The sequence below is a fragment of the Alosa alosa genome, chromosome 14 (assembly GCF_017589495.1).
Source record: "Alosa alosa isolate M-15738 ecotype Scorff River chromosome 14, AALO_Geno_1.1, whole genome shotgun sequence".
Taxonomy (NCBI): domain Eukaryota; kingdom Metazoa; phylum Chordata; class Actinopteri; order Clupeiformes; family Clupeidae; genus Alosa; species Alosa alosa.
The window spans coordinates 4,660,864-4,684,648 of NC_063202.1; the positions used below are offsets into that span (position 1 = coordinate 4,660,864).

General features: G+C 39.9%; 1 protein-coding gene across 1 annotated transcript in view; it reads left to right on the forward strand.

Annotated features, from left to right (window-relative positions):
• LOC125307035 (zinc finger protein 609-like) overlaps nt 1-23,785 on the forward strand; it is a 75,271-nt gene that overhangs the window by 3,257 nt on the left and 48,229 nt on the right. The gene's annotated exons all lie outside the window — the stretch shown is intronic.

A 23,785-nucleotide genomic window follows, 5' to 3' on the forward strand; every position in this document is an offset into this window, starting at 1 on the left:
CTTGGTTAACTTTTCCTTATTTCTGATCTGATGTGTGCGAGGCTCACCCCTCTACCATGAAAATAAAATGAAAATTTGAAGATGATTTAAAAAAATGAAGAATAGCCTTGTTGAAGGCACTTTTTTTTTTATATATATATTCTCAGAACTGAAAAGTTTGACAGATGCAAAGTGAATTAATGTAGCCTAATAGATAACAGTAGCCTCATACAATCTGTTCCACCAGTTATGTGTAAGTTCAAACATTGTGCAGTTATAATGTTATCTATGAAGTTTATCTAAGTGCAAATACAACACAAAGAACATATTTAGTCCAATGCAAGCTGGTGCAACTAACGTCAGTGGGAACAATAATTATCTATACTGGTATATTGGGCATGTAGGAGCAATGAAGGCTTGTCTTGTCAGCCTACCCCATACAAATAATGTCTGGCTTCTGGCTTATACACACCTGGAGTGCTTTGCTTCACTTTGTGTAATTTTAGTCTCTCCCTCTGCCTGTTGCATTCAACATATAGTATGCGTCTTTGGACAGGGCTACATACAGTAGGCTAGTCATCATCAGTGGATGAGCAGTGTCTTCGTATGTCAAAGACAGTTTGACTCTTCACACAGGCTTTTCCCATTCAGAAGAAGCATTGGTTAAATAAGAAACTTGTTTAGTATGGGGAATAGGGGAAGCTTCAATGTAATCTGAAGCTAGGTAACATTAATTCAACTGTGAACGTGCTGAACACAAAATAAATCCGCAATGGGAGAAATCCACTCAAACAGGTCCATCGCATAGGCTACTATAGTCTGTATTGCTTTTTGAAGCTATAACGTTAGTAGGCTGCCTGTAACGCCCAGATAGAAGTGGCACATGGTGAAATGGTCTGTTGTTGTTTATGTCCGTACATCTCAGTGGTAGAAGATTAAAAAATTGTCAGTCCTGTCGTTTTCTTTCTACTCCTACATCCTTTGACTATACTTTAACTAGGCTAATACTTTCATTTTGCACTCTCATCCCTGGTAGTATATTGTAGTAGTAATAGCTACCTAAGCCTGATGTTATTTTTTCATTTTGTAAATTACTTTGGGTAAAAATGTGTAATGTATGAAGGCTAGATGATAAGTCACACATTGTCTAGGACATTCCTTAGCCAGCTGATTTGGGCTTTTTCAGTGGTTGCATAATGTATTCCCCTTGATGTGATATCTTGGACTTTGGCCTAGAGCAAAGCACTGAACTTGTGGTTATGGAATGCAGGCAGCCGTTTTACATTTCCATGCCATTCCTGTGCCCCTACTGGATGTGGCTCCTTGATTTCACAGGGTGCATAGCCGTCTCACTGTTGTAGTTGAAGTTGTACGATCGAGGCGTTACGTCTGAAAGCTGTTTGTAGGCATGAGGACATTCACTCTCAGAACTGAAAATTGAAGCCACTAAAAAATAGACTATAGTCAGTGTGTTCCCCAAAGGATTTTGCCAGACTATGGTCGGTGGGCCTTGTAAAACACCAACGAAGGAAGGTGCCTTCTTGATAACCCCAGTGAAATGCTCACGAAGGCTGCTCTGTCGGTGATGCTGTTTTGTGTGTACAAAAGTTGCTTTATTTGTGATTTCGTTTTTGTTGCTTTGGTTCTCTGGTTGGGCATTTAGGCTACTGGCAGCACATATGAATGATACCATGAAGCAAGGCTGTTACAGATCCTGGGTACAACTGCTGCCAGCCATCTGTGTGTTCTTGTATCCAGCTCTGTGATAAATAGGCTTGGTTGTTGATTGGCCACTGTGGGAAATCGCCTACCTATAGCAGGAATTTAGCACCTCTCCTGTGTATATCAGAAAATTGTATGGAGATTTTGTTATCTAGTTTGTGCTTAGTAACCAACCATAAACACACTGGTGGTGTAGGTATGAATGGTAATTGACCTAGTGCAAAAAGGTCATGCCCACAAAGCATGGTTGAGGAGTTCAATGGTTAAGAAATAGGCCTAGTAAAAAAAAAGTGCATACATTTCAGCGCTCTGTGAAATTAAGCATTTGTTCAACTAGTTTATTTGATCAGTTCCGGGTAAAGATACTGATGAAAGAATTGAAAACAATGCAAACAAAGTGATTTAAAGGTGCTCTAAGCGAAGTCACACGTTTTTTAGGCTAAAACATTTTTTGTCACTTACAGCAAACATCACCTCACCATCCGCTAGCTGCCTCTGTCCTGAATACACTGTAAAAAAAACGTGATCTCTGTGGACAGCCCAGGCTTCAAAAACGGTAAAAAAAAAACCTGGGCCAACCTGGCCCATAAAAACATAACAAACTGTTCCAGCAAATCACAGATGAGATGCGCGTTTAGGATAGTTTCTCTCTGTTTTGTTTGAACGTCAACCGAAGTGATGATACCCAGAATCGCTTTAGAGCACCTTTAACATTGGCATGCATACATCAGTATGACTGAAATACTTTCAGTCCATAATGGAACTATGGCGGTGCAAATTAGACTGTGGCGTGGCACCACAGTCTCGTGAATCAAGACTTGTCTTCACACCGTCGAGCCAAAGCCGAGCTAGCCAGGCCGTACCGGGGCTAATTGCTTTCACACCTTCAGGTGCGGGTGCTAACTGGTGCCACTTGGGGGCTATATTGGTGCTACTGGCCCCTGATTTCTAGCCCACCCTAAAGGTTGGGCCACTTGGTGCTAGAGCGAGGCTAGGGGTGGTGTCAAGGTGAAGGTGGGGTCAGCCTGTTGTTGTGTGTGTGTGGAGTCGAGAAACATGAATGGCTATGAAAGCACAGCAGTATTTGCCAGCACACAGAGTTTAGAGATAACGGTTATGTCCGTGTTAAAGATGTTTGCCTGTCAGTAGGCTAACTCTGTCCAGAGGTCGCCATCTAGCACAGTAAAAATTGAACTTATGAGTTAACTAACATAGACAAGCGTACCACTAAATTATTCCTGCCAGTGTGTTTTATGCTATCGATAGTGTGGAATACTTTAAAAACTATCGTAAAAGCTCCTTTCGTTCGGAAATTCCAAAATAAAAATGTTTTTTAATACTTCAAAATAGCATTTGATAAATGAACCTGTAGCCATAGATGTGTAGATTTTAACAAACTCTGGTTTGGTTCTTAGCAGGAGCATCTACTGCCTTCAAGCGGATTTGAACACACAGCCTTACAACACTCTTCGAGTCACAGTAAAATGTAATATATGGTACATAGCTTATTTAGATACACGTATATTGTGTGTGCTTGCGTTTATTTAGGAATCCACCGTCTTGGTTTGTATAGAAATTAATATTAAGTGACATACACATAAAAGGACAGAAATAGGTGGCTGACTTCGATAGCATACAGTATAGGAAAGGGATACGCAACTTTCTGCTTATCCTGTTTGAAAATGGGTGGTATTGGTGTCGTTTTCACACGCGAGGGCGTGTCTAGGTGTAATGCGTGGAGGCTAATGGCCTGACAGTCTGAACTCAAAGGTCTCAGGGTTATGAGGCTTGTAGACCTGGGCTGCTATCACCAGGTGGCCCCCAAATTACCCTGGCCTGGCCTGGCTCAACGGTCTGAAGCCGGCTAATGAGAAACGGTGGATTGAGGTACTCTTAAGCAGCATTTACAAACTGAGCATTTTGTTTGTAAATTATCTTCTTTCTCTGTCATTTCACTGAAATAGAACCCAGTGTTTCCCAGAGGTTGGTTTGCAGAATTAACTTGAATGCAACAGTTTTTAACAAATTAGCACAGCGTGGCTATGATGCTAACCAGATTTAAGCACAATTTAGTACAACCTGGAAAATCATTGTGTTGTGGTCAGTGTTGATATTGTGGTGGGCCACCACAAATAAGCCAATGTATGGGAAACACTGGAACCCCAATAGTCTACATTGCACAGCAAAACTTTACTCTCCTTTAGAGTGGGGGTCTCCAACCCCCGGTCCGTGGGCTGGACCTAACTGGTCCGCGGGAGAAAAAAAAAGTGCTATACGAGGCAACTGCATAGGCTTTCTGTCTATGATTTATGGTCTATGATCTTCAAACTATGACCCTCCTCGACGAGTAGATTGCTGCTCCACTGAGCCATGAATTTAGGCTAGATTATGCCCGGTGCTTCTGTCTGTTAATTTGCGGCACAACTGCATGGTGTTATGGAACTGCGGACCAAAGAAAAATAAACTAAATGTTTCCCTGATCAATAAATACTTCTTAATTCATAAAATATAGAGGCATAACATTAGGTGGAAGCTGTAGGCTATAAGTGCTCATTCAATGTGTACGCGTGTTTGCGAAAGTGAAACCAGCACCACCTCTCACAAAATACTATCAACGTCCCTGCTACCGGTCTGTCAGAAATAGGGTTGCAAAATTCCGGGAATTTTCAAAGTTGGAAACTTTCCATGGGAATTAACGGGAATATATGGGAATTAACAGGAATAAACGGGAATTAATGGGAATAAACTGGGAATTTTTAATATGGCAAGTTAGTCTATAACAGGGAACTTAAATGTAGTGGACAAAAACCCATCTTGCAGTCTAATATTAGTTAAAACAACCTGCCTTAATACAATTTCAGTCGAATTTCTACCCTGCACATATGTCAATCATATGCACACAGCAATCGGCATAGGCTGCTAGACATAAAGGAAACCTATGGTGCGTTCATATGCATGGAGAAAAAATGTTCCAACCAGTCGGATCTTGTTGTTGAGTGGTGTGGTGTATCTTGGGCAGTTCAGTATTGCTAGTTTAGCACGCTAGTAAACCATAGGCAAAGAATGGGATTCCCGCTAGCATGCTAGCTAGCTTTGTATGCTAAGCTAAGTGAAAATACCAACATACAATTCATATTGCTTATTACGAAACAAAATGTTAATGTTTGTATACAAAACAGTTTGTATGAATTACCCAAAATTCCCAGTTAATTCCCGTAAATTCCCATTAATTCCCATAATTTCCTTTAATTCCATAAAAGTTTCCAATTTGGAATATTTCCAAAATTCCCCAACTTAACTTCCCATGGTAAGTTTCCGGAAATTTACCGGAAATTTTCCGCCCCTTTGCAACCCTAGTCAGAAATATGACAACTGTTGTCCGATCCGTTTAATGAAAAAGGTTGGAAACCCCTGCTTTATGGGGATGCTTTTATCTTACAGCAATCACAGCAACTTGCAGTACAATGGAGTTTATCAGTGTGAATGCTCCCTTGCTAGGGGTACAATGATCTTTTTGTTAATTTCTGCCTCTCCCAGTTGAGCTTCACCAACACGGAGTAGTGCACGCTCTAAACGCTTATTGCTGGAATATTATATTATATTATATACCATGAAGAGCTTCCTTGAATAGCTTCCTTGCATGGAATCGCTCTTATGAGACCGTTGCACTTTAACATGGCCCTACAGCACTGAAGATGGTAGCTGTTAAAAGTAACGAGATTGAAGAATGGATCTTCTCTTCCAAGGCGACACACACCTTAGAATTTAAGATCTTCCCCTCCACTTAAAGTTGATTGTCACAACTGGTGAAAGAAATGGACACTAGAGCAGATTGGTCATGCGTATCTCACGCCTTTGAGTGACTTGAGCAGAGGGATGTTAATAAGTCATGTGGCTCAGTCATTAGTAAAAGAATAGGGCAATTGAGCAGTTTGTAACAGTTATTAGGTAAGTCATTCCAGTTATTTAGCTTTTTGTTGGTAAATGGAAAGAAATTTCACTCAGATCCCTCCCCAGGGTTGACTTCACTCATAAGGGTTTTACCCTGAAGTTGCATTGGTCTTACATTTTCAGAATTGTCCTTTCTCTCTCACTTTTTTGTCCAGTAGGCTTTTCAGTGTGCATTGGCCAGTCCATGTTTATACTGCCTTAAGGTGGTGTTAGAATTGATCAAATATTGTTTAGCCTCTGCTCCCTCTTATGGTCTCATTTATTATAGATATTGAATCAGTCTTTCTGTCAATAGGCCAGACCTTGATTATAGATTTTAAGGCTTCTGCTTTTTGTTAAATGATTATTGGTTAGGCTGCTGAAAACTCACTGGCAGATAATGTGCAGCTTTTTGCAGACTGTTGTTCAGTTTTGTGGGCTACTTCAAAGCTGAAGTGCAAAAATAGTTCATAGTAATTCAGTATAACCAATAAGACTTTGGCTGATTCTGAATACATAGGTTCACAGCAATTACATTTTCATTGGTTTGAGACACAGGTAGTTGCCTCAGTGAACCTGTACTTTTGAGTTGCTGTAATCAGATATAGTTTTTGAGGAACCCCATTTGCCTCATTCCGTGTCAATCAAAGCGTCTCAATACCAGTTGGCACTTTGTTCCAGATGTAGGGCCTTAAATAAAACCAATGGGTGTGCAGTACCAATTGTTAATGGTTCTGTCCTACTGAGAACATGGTTCCATGTTACTTGGAAGATGGCTTCCATCTTACAACGTTTGGGCAGGGTAGGAATAGGCCTAATGCATTTTAAGACATTAATGCCCAAACATGACCTCCCACATAAGGCATTTTTGGGAGCGTAAAAATTATTTAAAAACAAGGGTCAAGAAATATGAAAAAGTTGTAATTTAACAAAATGTTTTAAAGGGGTTAATTTTGAAACCCAAATATTATGTAGACAAAGTTTGAGCAAAATCTTAGATGGTGCGGCAACCATTTACATGGATTCTGTCTGATATTACACAGAATGACCCAGTTGTGTTAAGTTAATTTGTGTCCATGTAGCATCAATATTGTGTTCAAACTTGTCTATTCTGTTCCCATGCCTACTATCATAGTTGACAAACACCTCAAAAGAAATGTTCTGTTCTGTTTTACAACTGATCTGCCCTACCCTGCAGCTACTGTTGTTTTAACATCTCTTTGCAAACCACATAAAAAATGACTGACTCCTATATTGACAGGTTGAAAAGCAGGCCCTCGCCCTGATACTTGAAATGTGAGTGTCAGAGTGTATGACACAAGACGGCATAGTTTCCCATGAGTCTAGCTTGTTGTGAAATCGCTTACAAGTATGCAATCCGTGCAATTCTAGAACAGATTGAATTCCATTGATAAATGTAGGATAGCCCCTGAGCACACATTTTAAACGTCTTGTGGTATTACTTTATGATGAGGCTTGATTACCTGCTCAGGGAAAGAACGGTCCTAGCAAGGGGGACTGCCTGCAAGCGTTGTATCAGAAACGCCCGGGTTTTGGAGTAGCTCCTCCCTAAGTGCGTAACTGGCTTCATGGCGCGTAAAGGACATACTTGGGTGGAGAAGCGCAGAATACGCAGAGGCAGAAAAGCACTTAGTTGCCACTTTTTCACTTACTTGCGACTTTTTTACTTGCGCACATGGGAGAATTCGTCCCTAAGTGAATTGGTAACGTGTGGACATGATTTGTATGAAGTCTATGAGATTCGGACAACATCAAATTCTCACGTGTTCCCTTACCTTTTGCAGTCGGTATCTATGGCAATAAACATTGCTGTGACATCAATGCAATGTTTAGCAGAATATTTCTGATTACTACATGGGGTCTGGTTTAACAGTGTAAAGTTCAGGTACATTTGAAATGTAAACAGGATTTTTGTAAATATGAGGTTATTATTCACAACGCTGCATGTGCATCAGTCATCAATTTATTGATCTGACGACAATGTATTTCAAAATGGTATAAGATACAGCTCATAATAGCATGGTTTTAACATACCCTAGCCAGCTAGCTAGCTAGCTATCTAACACAATGAGATGTGGCCCCCATTTCAGATATTCTCGTGGGGGCATGATGCTCTTTTGCATGCGGATGAATAGTAAATTGGGTAGATAAGTGCAACACTGCTGATCTGTTGTACTAGGTGAACGCCTGGAGTGAGATACAGTGCTGTAATTACTTTCTGGTGTGTCGCAACCTGTTGAGACACATAAAGAGAGCCTTACCTATGATTGTTCTTCTACAAATACACCACAGTGGAAGCTTTACTTGGACAATGTTATTATAATACGAATACACATTGATGTGAACAATAGGAATACACATTGATGCAAATACTCATTTGCATTTGAACTGGACATTTGCTCATTTAAAGGTGAAAGATATTTTATTTTGCCAAGACACAGCCAGAGGTAATTTAATTAGAAAGGGAAACATTAAACTGTAATTTGCAGTTTATTTCTGCTGCACAGAGGTTTTGTTCCATAGACTGCTGTGTGCGGACATTGCCCTCCGGAAGATTACGGAGCACATTTTTAACCTCCCTTGTTATTCATTTCCTCTGTTTTGTCACAAAGGGATTGATAAGTATAAATGGCTTTTTTACTTTAGCAGAATGCTCTGCACTCCAAAGGACTTGTGAATGGCTGCATGACTTTTTGCCCCGTCACACAATCTTAAATTCCCATCACCTAAAGTGCCTCATGCGTTCTATTTTTGTACACAATCCAATTAGGAAGGAGTGATGTGGCTCATGCCACCCAGGGATCTCGGGCAGAGGAAAAACTACTTGTTTGTTCATCTTTTTCCATTTTCTATTCAGTTTCCTCATAGATTTTACAGTAACATTGATTTTCCTACATATTTCCCATCCTGATTGCTCTAATTGTGCTCTAAAGGTGGGTTATACATAGACCATTAGCAAAAACCACAACTCAATACCCAGCTATTTCTCAGAAAGTTGACTTCGTGTTGGAGAGAAAGTGAGAGGACACGGTGAGGTGAGCTCCTCAGTGCCTGTTTCCCGGAATGATTCCGCTTTTTATCACACTGTTCATCTGATGGGTTGTCAGGAGAAAATCTGATCCATCTTTTAGCTTCAGTGGAAAAACCTGCTGCCGAGGTGCCTCACGGGGGCTGTCCAAGGGCTTACATAGCGTTTCCTGGCCAGGGGTAGAGCAGAAGGCAACTGCCGATTGAGTTACCAATTGCCTTTGTTGAAGTGGTGGTTGCATAAATTGGACCCACTCAACTATTTACTTAAGCAAACAGGACAGCTGCTGGTTCCAGCCCCTGCCACTAAAGCCGGCCATCTGTGAGTGTAGAGCATTCAGTGTGATCAAATGGCAGGTCATGGCTGTCACTCCCATGGGGTGGCCTCTGATATGAAACCACTCCAAAATGGAGAGATGGGGTTTACCTCAGTGTTTCTGGTCACTGTCATTATTCAGTGTGACTGGTAATGGCAGAGAAATGCAGGTCATAGTTGTAAAGACAAATGATTAGGTCACTGGCTTCAATAAATTGAGGTCATATTCTCTCTAGGGTCCTGGAAAGGAATCAGATTAATGAAAATAGCTTCTAAATTGTCCTGTTTTTCTGGAGGACACTCAGAGCTTGTAAAAGTGTGTGTCAATTAAATGACACCTCAAGCAGTCCTGTATACATTTTAGTCTAAATGATATGAAAGTCAGAGGTGATGTCTTGAAGATAGATAGATAGATATCTAAAAAAAAATCAAGCATATTGGCATCATCTTGTCTAAATAGGATATCATGAACATTCTACATTTTTGAGGGCTTTAAGTTTTTTTTCTGAAAGCTCGAATCAAGGTGTGAGCAACATACGAGCGAATCTCAGTAGACTATTAACACAGTGCATTCCTCTGTATACACATTTGTCAAATCCCCCTATGATTTGACCCACTCTCCCTCCAAGTGGTATACTGTGATATCCAGTCTGTATTGCATTTCATGGGATTAGACTGACAAGCCTTGTGAATTGGTATTGATTAGCAGCAGCTTGGTCCATATCTCCCTGTTTTCCTTTAAATGTCCTTAGTGCAGCAGCCCTCCATTTGGCCCTCACATGTTCCTGAGTACTGTGATGGGGACTCTGTGCTGCAGATGCTGGTGTTAATTATTTACTTGTGATGAGGGTCAGGGGGCACGAACCCTCAGTGAAACGGCAGCCTCTTCAGCTGTCCTCGTGCTCACAGCGAGAGAATGGCGGATCACTTTATGGGACTTATTTACAGCCGGTCTGAGCAGCAGAACAAAGCTGTTGAGGGTTGGAGAAAAAAAGTAAGGTTAAAGGTGTGGTTTTCAGAAGTGCTTGACAAAATGGTAGTACCACAGAGTGGTTGCTCATGAGCGGTAGAATTATATGGTAATGTTGAGTTGCTATGTCAATATAATGTTGAGTTGCTGTCATTCATGTGCCTTTCTACACATAACTGCTCATCAACAATGTACTACAGCCTGTGGAACATGTTTAATGTTATGTTATTAGCCTGCTGAAAAACATTTGACTTATAAATAGCCTCATGAATAGCCTCACTGAGTAGGCACATGACGGAGAGGAAGCACTACTGTCAGTCTTTGCTCATGCTCAGACAGCTTGTCGGCAGTCTTATCGTCTGAGTTGATGGATGCGTGTAATGTCAACAACCTTCACCATTCATCTCATTTTCATCAAGATACATTTTAAAAAAATGTATGAGGTCAACAGGGTAAAATACTGGATGTCATTAATAAGAATCATAGAGCAGCAATCTCTTTGGACATGCATGTTATATTTAGCTTAAGTTTGTGGTTAGTGATTCAAATCCTGATCAACTCAACAGGCCTAGATTGTTGATCAACAGCTGCTCTTTTCTTTTCTACTCTATTTAACAGTAGACAGTAGTCTTGTATTATGATAATATCCCATGCCTATACCAGGAAAGAACATTCTGAGTCCACATGGATTTCCTTTGGGCAACCAGCATCAGCTGGCTCAGGTGCATAGCTTGGGTGCCAAGGTTTTGTACTTATCCTGTTTTTTTATTTAGACCAAATGAACCTCAGATCACTAAATATATTTATATATCTTATATATAATTATATATTTATATATACCTGCTTCAAAAGAAAATCCTTGTTGCTTGCTTTGATTTATCTTTAAAAGGTTTTGTGGAACTGAAATTGAACTAGACAGATGTCAAAAATATAAATTCAGCTTGTTGACAGATTGGACACAAAAGATTTGGCACATGCATGCCTTTACAGTCCTCTTATAGTAATTTAGAATCCTATCCGATTTTAATGTGAAAGTGTTGATGATAATGAATGACTGGAACTTGTTTCAGTATGGCTTTCTACAACCACCACCGACATACAAAAACAAAACATATGGTAAGCCTTTAAAGATAAACACTGTGATCTTGTTTGGCAACAACGGTAACTTTTGCAGCAAGCACAGTATTGGTCAACTGACCTGAGCTGAGTAGACAACCATTCAGATATAAAGGAAAAGGAATGAGAGTGTCATTGAAGTGCAAACACAATAGGCTATTTGTACCTGGGCAAGCAGATAAGGCATTTCACTAAACCTCTCAACCTTTGCTTGGTAAAAAGCTGTTTTTCAATTGACAGGATCTCCTTTTTGTCACCAACCTCACTCTGGCTGGTTTATCCTGTTGAAAAATCAATCAATTATTACTTTTAGCATACCATGAACATTAATTTTAATATGATACCAGTACTATTGTTTATAAAATCGTGCACCATAAAGTGACAGTTGCATGCTGTCCCTTATGGTTATATATTAAAAGAGCAGGAGGATACGTTTGAATGTAAACAAATGAAATGATGTTGCTTTGGAAGTATATATTTTCTACATTGTAGATTGTCTGTGGGTGGTTTCTTGAGATTTAGCGGAGGCTGTGACTGGCGAGAAGTTGCATGCTACAGTGGGAAGCACTTGTACTGATCAAATCTGAGTCTGAGAGTGGAAACCATTGCAGAGGAGTTGCAGTGGTGTGAATTAAACGTTGCACACCTTTAGTTGCCAAATGTTGCAAGCCATTTCAAATGATTTCCAGATGTTTCCAACTCTAGCATCATAATGGGTGAAGACTGCGTTAACTTAATTTTGCAATAACGTTGATAAGGGATTCCCAGGGGTTGATCAGGGATTTCTCCTTCACGTAACCTTAACAAACTGATAATAAACCTCATTGGCAGTCAGGAAACAATGTAACTTTGCTGTACACAAATATATTCTTCCAACTGCAATTTTTTATGTTTGCAGGCTTTGCTACTAACGCTTACCACAACCACTTTTGATTTAGAAACTATAGGGTCAACCCCTTTGGCACTGATTGGAGGTCACCCTTTGTGCTCAAGGGACATTTTTGTGTATTGTTGTGTGCCAGACTTGGTGGGTGTGGCCAGGCTAATGTCTTTGGCCTTTATAGAAAGAAAGTTGCACCAATAGTCAAGTCAAATTTGGTGTCGCCAGGTTCATGGACCTAAATACACCGTATGGTTCCAAACAAGTGAACCTGTCCATAGGGATCGACCGATATGTTTTTTTCAGGGCCGATACCGATATCAATTATTACCAAAACAGGAGGCCGATAACCGATATGTAAAACCGATATGTCAGTTGTCAAAAAGGGGGGTAGATGGTAAAGGTGATATGCTGCAAAAATTTCATTCACTTTTCTTTCTTCTTTTGATACCCAATTGTCTATCAACTTGCATCACTTGCAAGTGTATATCCTGTGTATCATGTTAATCCAAGAGCTGAGTGATGGCAATTATTTTCATAGAGTAGGCCTACACAATGGGCTATGTGCTTGTTAAGGGACCTGTCACAAAGAGGATGCTTTGCCATCATGTGTGTGAGTGCACAGGAGAGGTTACAGTTAAAATAGTTTGTAGGCTATTTAAGCATGCAATTTGTGTCCATATGCTATGAGCTACACTTTTGAGAGCCTAAAAGGCACGTTAATAGCCAGCTCAGGACGCGATTTAGTTCAGGTCGGATTAAATTACGGCTGGCCCTGGGTGCATGTAGTCTTTTTTGACAGTCTGTTTCAAAAAGAAGCAATTAGACTTTTTGACGTTCGCTATTGCATAATTTAGGACTTGTCTGTACTATGTCCGCCGAGGTGTCCCGTTATTCACAATTAACGGACAAGGCGGAGGCAGAGAACTCCCGACGCACAGCACCGGGTTTGTAGGCTAACTAGTAGCCTAAACAGCATATCGCATAACGTGCATCAATCGGGAATTCGCTAAATGAAGGAAGTGGGTGCTTTACTTATTGATCCGGATCAAAGAGACAATAGCTTACAAAGTGGTGTTTTTGTAACTTCAGTGTAGATGATTGTGATTCATTGCAACTTCAGCAATGTAAGCTACCTTCCTTACCTTCGAAAAATAGCTCCGTACAGCTGAAGCCCAGTCTACAGTCTGCCTCAATGAGAATCCTAAACTTTCTCTGTGTTCAGTCTTCGATCCTGATTGGCTGCATTCGTGCTAACTAACAAATCAGACGGTGTAGTGGGCGGGACAATGCTCTTGACCACAGAGTAGCAAATGCAGGGAGTGAGAGACGCTTTACAGAGAAAGTAGCGCGTTTCATTATTTATCCATTTCAATATCGGCTTATCGGTGGAAAAAATGACCGATACAGATTATTATACAAATGCTAAATATCGGCCAGGCCGATAATTGGTCGACCCCTACCTGTCCATAGCAATACATTGGGATTTGCTGTTAACGGTTATAATTGAATTTAGGTGACCGGGCTACTGTAACATCTGGAGAGAGATGGCAGCGCCGGGTGCCATTTGCGAGCGGTCTTTGAAAGATTTGAGGGTCTTCTGCCATATTGGGGGAAATATTGTTCCATTGAAGTAAATTGGAATGGTGCTACTGACTTTGTATAGAGCCATAGATAAATCAAGTTTGTTTTGTTTCTGTTGTAGTCTAAACTGTTTAGGGCAACGCCCACTGGCGACAACATTCATATCTATGGATTTGATACTCAAGAGATGGAAACATTTTTCCAAAATTCTTTTGGTTTTGATGTGCGTCAGACGCCACCAATGGGCTTTGCTCTGTTAAAAGTAATGGAGTTCTAAACTTTGGTGTCACTTGACATGTGTCAAATGTCACCAGTGGGCGTTGGCCTTTACAGTCCTGCAAAATGTACATACAATTGTGCTTTGATCTTGTCAGACTAATAAAATAAACACTGCCATATTGGCAACTGACATTTCATCTTTTATACCACCAATTCTTTCCTTGTGACCTTCGTAAAAGTGTTTTCTTGCTCATGTTCCACACTGCTTATTGTTGGTGTATGACATTTGGAGCGTGCAACTGAGCAATTAGGCTGATAAATGATTGGCCTGTTTGTGGGTCAGTTAGGGCACACAACATAAACAAAGAATATGATGGGTTACTGTATCACAGAGATCACACTCACAGTTTGTTTAACCAAACTTATTACTTGCTTATCTGCCAAGGAGCTTGTGGTGTCAGCCACAGTTTACGTTAGCCGGACAGAATGTCTGGTGGAAAATATGCTACATTTATTTATCAATGGGCTCTTTGCATAAAAGGCTCTCAATGCGGCTGCTTTGTTTCCGGTGGAGTGTTAGCTGTGTTGTAATGGCATCTTCTGTTATGTGCCGTGAAACATTGCCTTGTCAGTAGATATAGCTCTTTGGAGTTTTTGCTTGTTGTTAATCCTTCACCTCCACAACAACAGCATTTTCATTGTGTACAGGGGGAACAAGCCATGAGAAGTAGGCTATTTAAAACGAGTAAAATATAAATATATCGAGACCCTAGGGGGAGCTCTACAGTTGGCAAAAATACCTGATGAAAGTATTTATGAAGTCACGCCGCAAGCAGTAATTGCAGTTGCGTTGCAGCAAACTTTCAGTAAGGGTGTCCACTCTCAGATGAACCTACATGACGGTTCATCACAGCTGTTGCTCTGTTATAAGGCCACCAGGTCTGTGGGGAGGGGCCGATGGGACTGAGAGTAAAGGGGCTGTGGTCATGCAGCAATGAACTTATACTTGAACAAGGATATGATGCCTGTTTTTAAGATCTTCGATAAGTTAAGATGGCAGACTTTGATTTTTGCTACATGGAAGCTAACTTGCAGTGCACTGTACCGTAAAACTTCAAATAATAGCCGAGTCCCAAATAGACGCCTGTCTCTCTTAAACCCCTGGTGTGGCTACAGGTTTGGGTTAAAGGCTGGTCTCAAATAGAGGCCTGGTCTGTTTTTTAGTTTTGCGTTGTATTTAATCTTCTAAACCCGTCAGATCGTCTGTTCAAAGCCCAATTCACACCAAAGATTTGCAATGAGACGAAAGCCGTCGCAAAGCATTCACCATGTCTAATCACAGTTTCAAGGTTTTAGAAGGTTGCATCAAGTTGCTGGTTTATAGAATGTTGCAGCTCATCTCGTCACGAATCTTTGGTGTGAATTGGGCTTAAGCCAGTATGGTGCAGACTGCACACGCTAATGTTATGATTAGATGGCATTAAAAGACTGCGATGGGGAAAAGCTAGAGATCCAAATTGTATAACTTTTTTTTCAATATGAACTATGCCTATATATCCGACTTTGTCATTGTTCAATTCATCCCTTTTGTTTAAAATTTGCAGATAGGCCGATGGTAAGCTTGTTTTACGCTGGCAACAAAACAAAAAGATTGTGAACGTTATTCTAAATGCGTACCGTCATGGCGATAAAGAGAAAGAAGTAGGCTATGATTTGAGATGTAAGCTGACTGTTGTCAAATTTGCCAAATAAAATACGGGAGAAACAATATGGTTCATGCTCTCATGCTGTTTCATTCTTGCCGAAAAGGAGGGAGAATGAAACATTATGCACGTTCCACTTTTGCATAAATAATTCCTGAATGGTTTTGGTCAGGACCAATATAGGCTAGGTTGCTAGTGACAAAATATGAGCTTTCAGTGTGAAACGATCTCTTTGTAAATTACGTTTGATTAAAACGTGTTTCATCTGTTCTGGCTATCACCGCTATTTGGATCTTGTCTCTCTCAATGAACAACATCTCAACACTAAATGAATGATGATCCGTTATTGTCATCAGATAGCCTAGTCATATGGGTACATGGGGGCATATGGGTAGACATTCAATGTGTTTGAAATAATTAATTCGATAATATTTTCCATCTTTGCAGAAGAAAAGTTTTGTGTAAAGGGAATTAAAGGCCTGTCTCAAATGGACGCCTGTCTATTATACTAGCCGGTGCAGTTTGGCGATTTGGGAAAATAAAAGCTCGGGCTATTATTTGGAGTTTTACGGTAGTTACCTTCTGTTAGCTCCAGTATCTCCTTATATGGGTAAAGATGACCGTCCTTTTTGTAGGCAAACTTCATAGGTCTGAACAAAAATAATTAGGTATTTGACATTTTTTTTAATGTAAAGTAATGAGAGAATGCAATGAACCACTTGCAAAGTTTTTTTTGTTGTTTTTGTAAATTTCATACTGAAAACTGACAAGGAACAGAGTCTGGTTGCCATTGTAGGCTAATGTGTGTGAGAGGAGGAGGGTCCAGGAGTGATTAGTCAACTACCCGATTCATGTCGAGAGCCTACAGCAAAAAAAATTCCTCAGGTCAAGGAAGAAAAATCAGCCGATGCGTCAGATTCAGGAGAAGCCATTATGGCGAAAAAAACAAGAAGGCAATGTTTCCGACAGGAACTAGTGACAGTTGGCTTGGATATTGCAAAAACGCCAACACAAACTGTGTCTGCTCTAGATGTTGTGTCAATCTGAACATTCACCTTACTCCATTTACCAGTCCCCCCAGGATTTTGCCATTGCAACAATTAACGCAAATTCAACCAATTACCTGGGAATCGTGGAATTATCCAGTCGCCTTTTCTGCAAATTTGACCAATCACTGTAGTGTCCTGAGCGATTTCACAAACCACAGCACAAAATTGATCAGTTTTCTCTTCAACTGTCAAATGCAACTTCTCTGCTGCTCTCTGGCTTTGAATGAATGGAACCTTCATGTTGGACAACTTAATGCAAAATACAAAGTGATTCCTAGTGAACAGTTCAAGTGGTGATCTCCTGAGATATTGCCACTCATGATGACTCGTGGAAAACTTCTCATCTAATTAGATATTAATAAGTAGTTTGACCTGTTTGAACTGTTGTATAAAACAGCACACTGTAATTTCTGTACTTATTACCAACGTCTTTATCATTAATACAGTTAAAATGCGGTCCAATTTAAAAAATTGCGTTGCATACCATTTCTTATATGTGTGTGTTTGTCACCTTCCTCATCTCGAATGCCCTCACACAGCTTTGCTTTTTTCTACCTTCCCCTCTCTATGTGCATGCATTAGATATCAGTTCAACTTTATAATCTTTTACTTTGTATTATTCTATTTTTAATGTATTTCTTTCTCTGTAGCCTACATCAAAGTTTGTCTATATAATGGTTAGGTCCGAAAACTTAAGACCCATATAATATTTTTGCTAAATTCTTATTGTTTTTTTTTTTTTTTTTTTTGTTACATTTTTCATCCTTGACTTTTTTTCTTATACATTTTACACACTCAAAAATGCCTTTTCTTGGAGGCAGTGTTTGGACAAATGGCTTGTATCTTACAAAGTAGGCCTATTATTCGTAGCCTACCCATACATTGTAGGATGGTAGGTGAACACGCTCAACGCATGACTGGGACATTACAGCTTTGAACTGAACAACGATTGATTTTATATTGCCCTAGATTTGGAACAAAGTGCAAAACGATTGATATTTAGGGTCTTGTAATCTCATTGTTTTGGACCCAAATGGCATCAATCAGTGTTTTGTCTGCAAATGCAATACTGTATTTAAAAAAAAAAAAAAATAATATATATGTTTAATGTTATGCCATTGTTTGAAGTATCAAAACAGGGGAAAACAAGGTGTAATTAAATGTTTTGGTTTTTCATAGGACTAAAATGGCATGTGTAGGTTGTAGGACCACTGAAATCTATCTGGGAATGGCTCAATAGGCTAATCATATAGTGTACAATGTCAAATTATGCCAATGTTGTACCATGTTTAAATACATTACATTTACATTCATTTGCCCGATGCATTTGTGCAAAGCAACTTACAGCAATGGAATAACATTTAGGCTATTAACATTTAAGCATTTTTTGATTTAAGCTACAGAGCTACACTACAGCAATAGAATACAATTTAAGCTATTAACATTTAAGCATTTTAAGATTTAAACTACAGCGTTAAAAGTAAAAAAAAAAAAACATTTAACTACAGTACAGAGAATATTACATTACATTACATTTGGCTGACGCTTTTTTAATATAGCTAGGAGTTATCGCTGTATCTGTCAATACTAGTGCTAGAGGATAGAAGTGCTTACATAGAGATAGGAGATCGGGAAGACAGGAGGAGGGAAGACTGGGAAGAGTGTGGTAAGTGCGTATTGGGTGTGTGAGGTCGTGAGAAGCATTAGGAGAGGAGGTATTCTTGGAAGAGTGTCTTCAAGAGTTTTTTTTGAAGAAAGAGAGGGACGCCCCTAGCCTAGAAATCTAGGCGCACCCTAGCGGCAGCAAATTACATTTGCTCCTCAAATTACATTTGCTGCCAGGGCTAGTCTAGCAACTCTCCGTTGGCTTGTGAGCTCGAAAAATTGAACTTCTATTTTGCCTTGAATTCCCTGCTACTTGAAAACAAATAAGATGGATGTTGCTGTTGGCGAACAGTGTTACACGAGTTAAGCTTTTGTTAAGTTGGCAAAAGTTTGAACTAGCCAACTAGCTCCGCTGGTGGGAAAGACAACCAATTATCCTGCCCCTCGGACTGAGCACTGCGAACGGTGAGTGCCCAGACCCTACATTTTAATGTGGGTCTGGCTCGTCAGGCTAGGACGCCCCTGCTCTAATGGAGCTTGGCAGATTGTTCCACTATTGGGGGACCACAGATGAAAAATGTCTGGATTGCCGTTTTTAATTATAAATACTAGTGCCCGTTCAAACTTGCCATACTTGTAGAAAACCCTTAGCCCAATTACATGCCCGCAGGTATGCCTGCTTTAAAAATAGGATAGGAAAAACATCATTCCAGCTAAGCATTCAAAAATGAATAATGAATATTATATTATAATGTATTAGCCTATAATTATTGTACAGTAAGCAGTATTTAGGCATGCCAGCATGTGATATGCTGATAAAGGAGGACAAACCATTTTGTGGAATGATGCATAACCGTATGAAATTTGCAACGATGTGACGCAATCTCTGGTAGCCTATCATAATAGGAGTATGATATAAGTGACATCACGCTCTGTCTGCCACTCGTCTGTAGCTGATCGAAATGACGTAAGCCTAAAGCTTTGATTTAAGGCTATATGTTTAGCCAATTGAATAACTTAATGATAGAAGACAAACCATTTTGTAGAAAGATGCTTCATATGAGATTTGCAATGATGTGATTCAAAAACAGTCTTTGGTAGCATAAGTGGTATGTCGCTGTCTCAGCCACTCGTTCTCTAGCTGTGTGGCATTCTGAAACTTCCTTAAATTCGGGACCATTAGCCTATCGCTCGTTTCAATTTGGGACCTTGCAGTCGGAATAATTGTTTATTTAAAGTTTCAAGTCCAAAGTAGCCTGGGCTATTTGAAGTGTCAGTTTATTGCACATAATTTTTACATCTTTTTGAACAGCCACTGCGTACACGTGTTTCTTTGCCGTTTTTGCAAAATCCGCGAAATCATTTTATGCAAGCAAACTGCATACAGGGAGTCTTTATTGTTGATGTCAGACATGATAATCATCCAAACATCTTTCATTTTGACCTGTGTTATGCCCTGATTCAGTGCTGCCAAACTCTGCTTACCCTCTCTGTCTCTGGTCCAGCACTGTGCTGTGTGAGCGGGGGAGTGGCTACAGTAGAGTGGAGAAAGCCAATGTGTGCTTCTTTTACCGATATATTTAATGATCTCTCTTGCATTACTTATCCAAACAACGTCAAACTTGGCACTGCACTTACTCGTGTCTGTAGCAAGACACCTGTCAAGTTTGAAATCAATCGGACGAACGGTTCGAGAGATATAAAAATAAGACAGACAGGCAGATTTATTACTTACACTGTACACTGACATCCGTTTTCAAATCACCAAAAACTCAGCAATGTGTACTTTCTTTGGAATTGAATAAACAATTGCATTTAAAACCTTTGTTTACAATGGGATCTGCTTGCTCCACTTCTGAAGCGATTTGGTAGCCTAGAAATCTAGATGCACCCTAGCGGCAGCAAATTACATTTGCTGCCAGGGCTAGTCTAGCAACTCTCCGTTGGCTTGTGAGCTCGAAAAATTGAACTTCTATCAGGCTAATCAAATCGTGTATAGAGTCGTTAGGTGGGCTTAACATAATGATTGATGGCATAGTTGCAACGGTTTGGCTTGAATTCCCTGCTACTTGAAAACAAATAAGATAATGTTGCTGTTGGCGAACAGTGTGACACGAGTTAAGCTTTTATTAAGTTGGCGAAAGTTTGAACTAGCCAACTAGCTGCGCTAATTGGGAAATGCATGGGACTAGCTGTCTGTCCCATTAAGTGCAGAGGGAATTTGAAAGACAACCGATTATCCCGCCCCTCGGACTGAGTACTGCCAACAGTGAGTGCCCAGACCCTACATTTTAATGTGGGTCTGGCTCGTCAGGCTAGCGATTTGGCATGCCTGTGGAAGTTTTAAAACAGAACGGGCATCAATGGGATCCTTTCCAGATGGACCTGCAGAGCAAATTCAAATTTGCCAACAGGTTCATCTGGGTTCACTCACGCTACAAACTGCCCATGCATTGAGCTACTTCCACATACATTTGCGTATGCTTAGGAGCTACCCCATATACCATTTTAGTTCTTTGAAAAAGACTGAAAATCACAACCTTCCATGGTTTTATCCTGGAGATATTCATGCTAGTTGCATGTAGAGAACCTCAATATTGGGGCAACATGACTAAAATAATGTATTTAAAGAAAAAGTAATGATTGATACCAGATGGACACAAAAATAAACAAAGTTACAATACCCTCAATGTCACCCTGTTCACCCTTTTTTCCAAATCAATGAGCATGCCATACAACCTTTTAGTGGTTCAGTCATACTGAGAGCCTGTTTGTCTTCTTCCCTACAAAGTTTGGCTGGCTATAAATAATACTATTTCAAACTGTTCATGCCCAAACATTGCTTCCCAGATAATGTGTTTTTAAGCTGTAAAACTAAATAAATATCAACAGCTGCAAAAAATATGAAAGCATGGCATTTCAACAGAATATTTTAAAGGCCTTGGTTTTGGGACCCATTTAAAGACAAGGTTTGAAGAAAATCTGAGTCTGTGCAGCAACAACTTTATCTGATTGGACACAGAATGACCCAAATAAGAAAAGAGAACTGTGCTGAACCACACAGACAGAGGGAAATTACTCCATAAGTTGGTCAAGACTCTTTTTAAAGTTCCTGCAGAAATTCATGTATATCCCTGTGAACTTCATGTTGTGTGTCGAGTAGGACCGTTTAATGGCAATTGGGTGGTAAAAGCATAACCTTGTTAGAGGATCTCTTAAAGATCTGAAGCGCTTGGCAGAGTTTTGTCTGTGAGAGCCAAATATAGTTCATTATGTGCTTTCCTATGAACTAGTCTCTACTCCTCCACAATCAATGCCCGATGCTAACAGCTATGTTTCAAGCAAATTCTGGCGTTTGGGCAGCAATAAGCGATTTAAAAACGACATGTTTCTGGCGAACTTTTCCCCAGTATAGAACTCATCGGCTTTCACATTGAAGCTGCACTGACATTTGTGTGATCAAAGACCTTAAGCCCACACCAAGCTGACAGTAGGACATTTGAAAATGTTGGCCGGTCATTGCATTTGTGGCCTAAATTGGTGTGGTGTGCGCAGCACCAATGACACTGACAGACCTTTGTTGGCTTGCTTGCTGGACGGCATCTGTAAAAGGGTTGCTCTCATTGACTGTTTGGCTAGCCTACCTGTTGCCAAGAAGCGGAGTGCAGCCAATCATTAGTTATTCCCCAGACAAGGCAAGGCAAGTCCGGTAGTTAGTGTGATGACTGGATCTAATAATGCTGTTTCCCCTTGTTTCTCCTGTACCTAGTTTCTTCCACAACCAACAGCAGTGTCATTTGCAACAGTCGGCAGTCAGTCAGCATCATAGCTTTGATTGGTGTGCCCATACTTGTGTTTGGTGTTCACTGGGCTCTACACAATATGGATCACAGTATTCTGAGATGTTTTAGTTCTAGTTCTAATAATAGTAAGAGATGTGTTGTTATTGGTTGGTTAGCATCTTATTTCAGACCATCTGCAATACAAAACCATTGAAAGAGTTTACAGAATAAACTAGGCTTTTTTATTTTGAAAAAAGCCAAGTCATTACTGCTAGCAAAATATATTATTGATTATGACTAGAAACACCACATAGCATCACATTTCATATCGCATTTAGAGTGTGGTAAATGGTAAAAGATGCTGACAAATGCCAGCAGTAAGTGTCTTTAACTTGGTCTGCTTGCGGCTATTTTGCCTTACCTTGACTAGCAGTAAAAGGGTTTTTTGCATTTACATTGAGTCCTATGTATTTGAAGGATGTAATCTATAAATGATTTTATTTCTCATATAAGAAACCTTTTTTTATGTTACATTGGCGAAGTGTGCGAGTTGATGTTGGAGATACAGTATAAAAAAATGTGACTAAAATGCATTGATAAAGAAACCACTAGTCCGGTGGGGGTCATGCTGGGAATGCTTAATTAACATCCAAATTCATCCAAATCCTATTAGGAGACTGAATCAGGTCATAACTAACCTTACGATCACATTTCACTGTTGCATGAGGCGTCACAGGCAGCTTGTAGGTCTGAGCTTTTTAGGGATATGAATTATAACATCCTTTTCCTGGAGGAAAGCTTTGGCACTCCAGCTCAGTGCATCCACAGAACCTCTGACAAAAATGTTGCAGCCTATCTTTTTAACCTTCTCCACAGCATGATTGACTTTAACAAGTAGAAACTGGGAGTGCAGATTAGCAGTGACCTGAACAAGTGCCGACCACAATTTGCTTACCACAGCAAGATGCCTCTTTTATCTGAAGCTCTTTGACATGAATCGAATCTCTTCCTGGTTTGGTGTGCATTGTGATATTAGGCTACCTGGACACCAGTATGATATAACTTGAGTCATTTCTATGAACCAGGCAAACAAGCATTTTTTGAATGCCTAGGACAGCATGTAAGAAATTGGAAGAAAGAGACAAATTGTTAATCCAGTCAAATCCATAATCTTTCTGATTAAATGAAAAAAGAAAGGCTCCTGTTTATAAGCAATAGGAATCATTCATGTAAGTGACATGAAACAAGGGCAATGTAGCCTATTACTGTGATGTGGAATGGAATGCAAAGCAATCTCCGTTAGACATTAAATTAATAATCAACATAGCCTACTGAAGTTGATAACTAAATTAATGGCCAATGATTTTAATTGTTTGTTACTTAGTGATGTCATTGCTTGTGTGTTTCATGCTGACTCGTAATGCTCACACATGTATGCTATGTTGCTTTATTGAAGTGAATCAAATATCAACATAGGCCCTTAGGTGCCTTTAGAACAGGGTTGAATTGGCTGATATTGTGTGGTGTAGCCTACTGTAGCCTTTGCAGTGAAGGGACTAGCGTAATTAAGCAGTATTGTCATAACTCTGTGGCATGCCATTGCCAACAAGTCAACAACTGGTGTCTGCCTGCTATGTGTATGTCTGGTTACTTGATGTGTTTGCTTGTGGTGAAAATGTAGTCTACCTTATAAGTGGCCTGCCGCAAATTGAAAATCTTTTTCTGACCTAGTTTGGTGTTTGCAGCCAGAGTGTTGATTCATTTTTGCGGTACATAAACTTCATTCAAATTTCACTTTACTTCAAATTTCATTGTATAGTTTGAAAAAGTAATCAAGGAACATTACTTCATTTGAGACACAGTGTGCTAAGATTATGGGAAC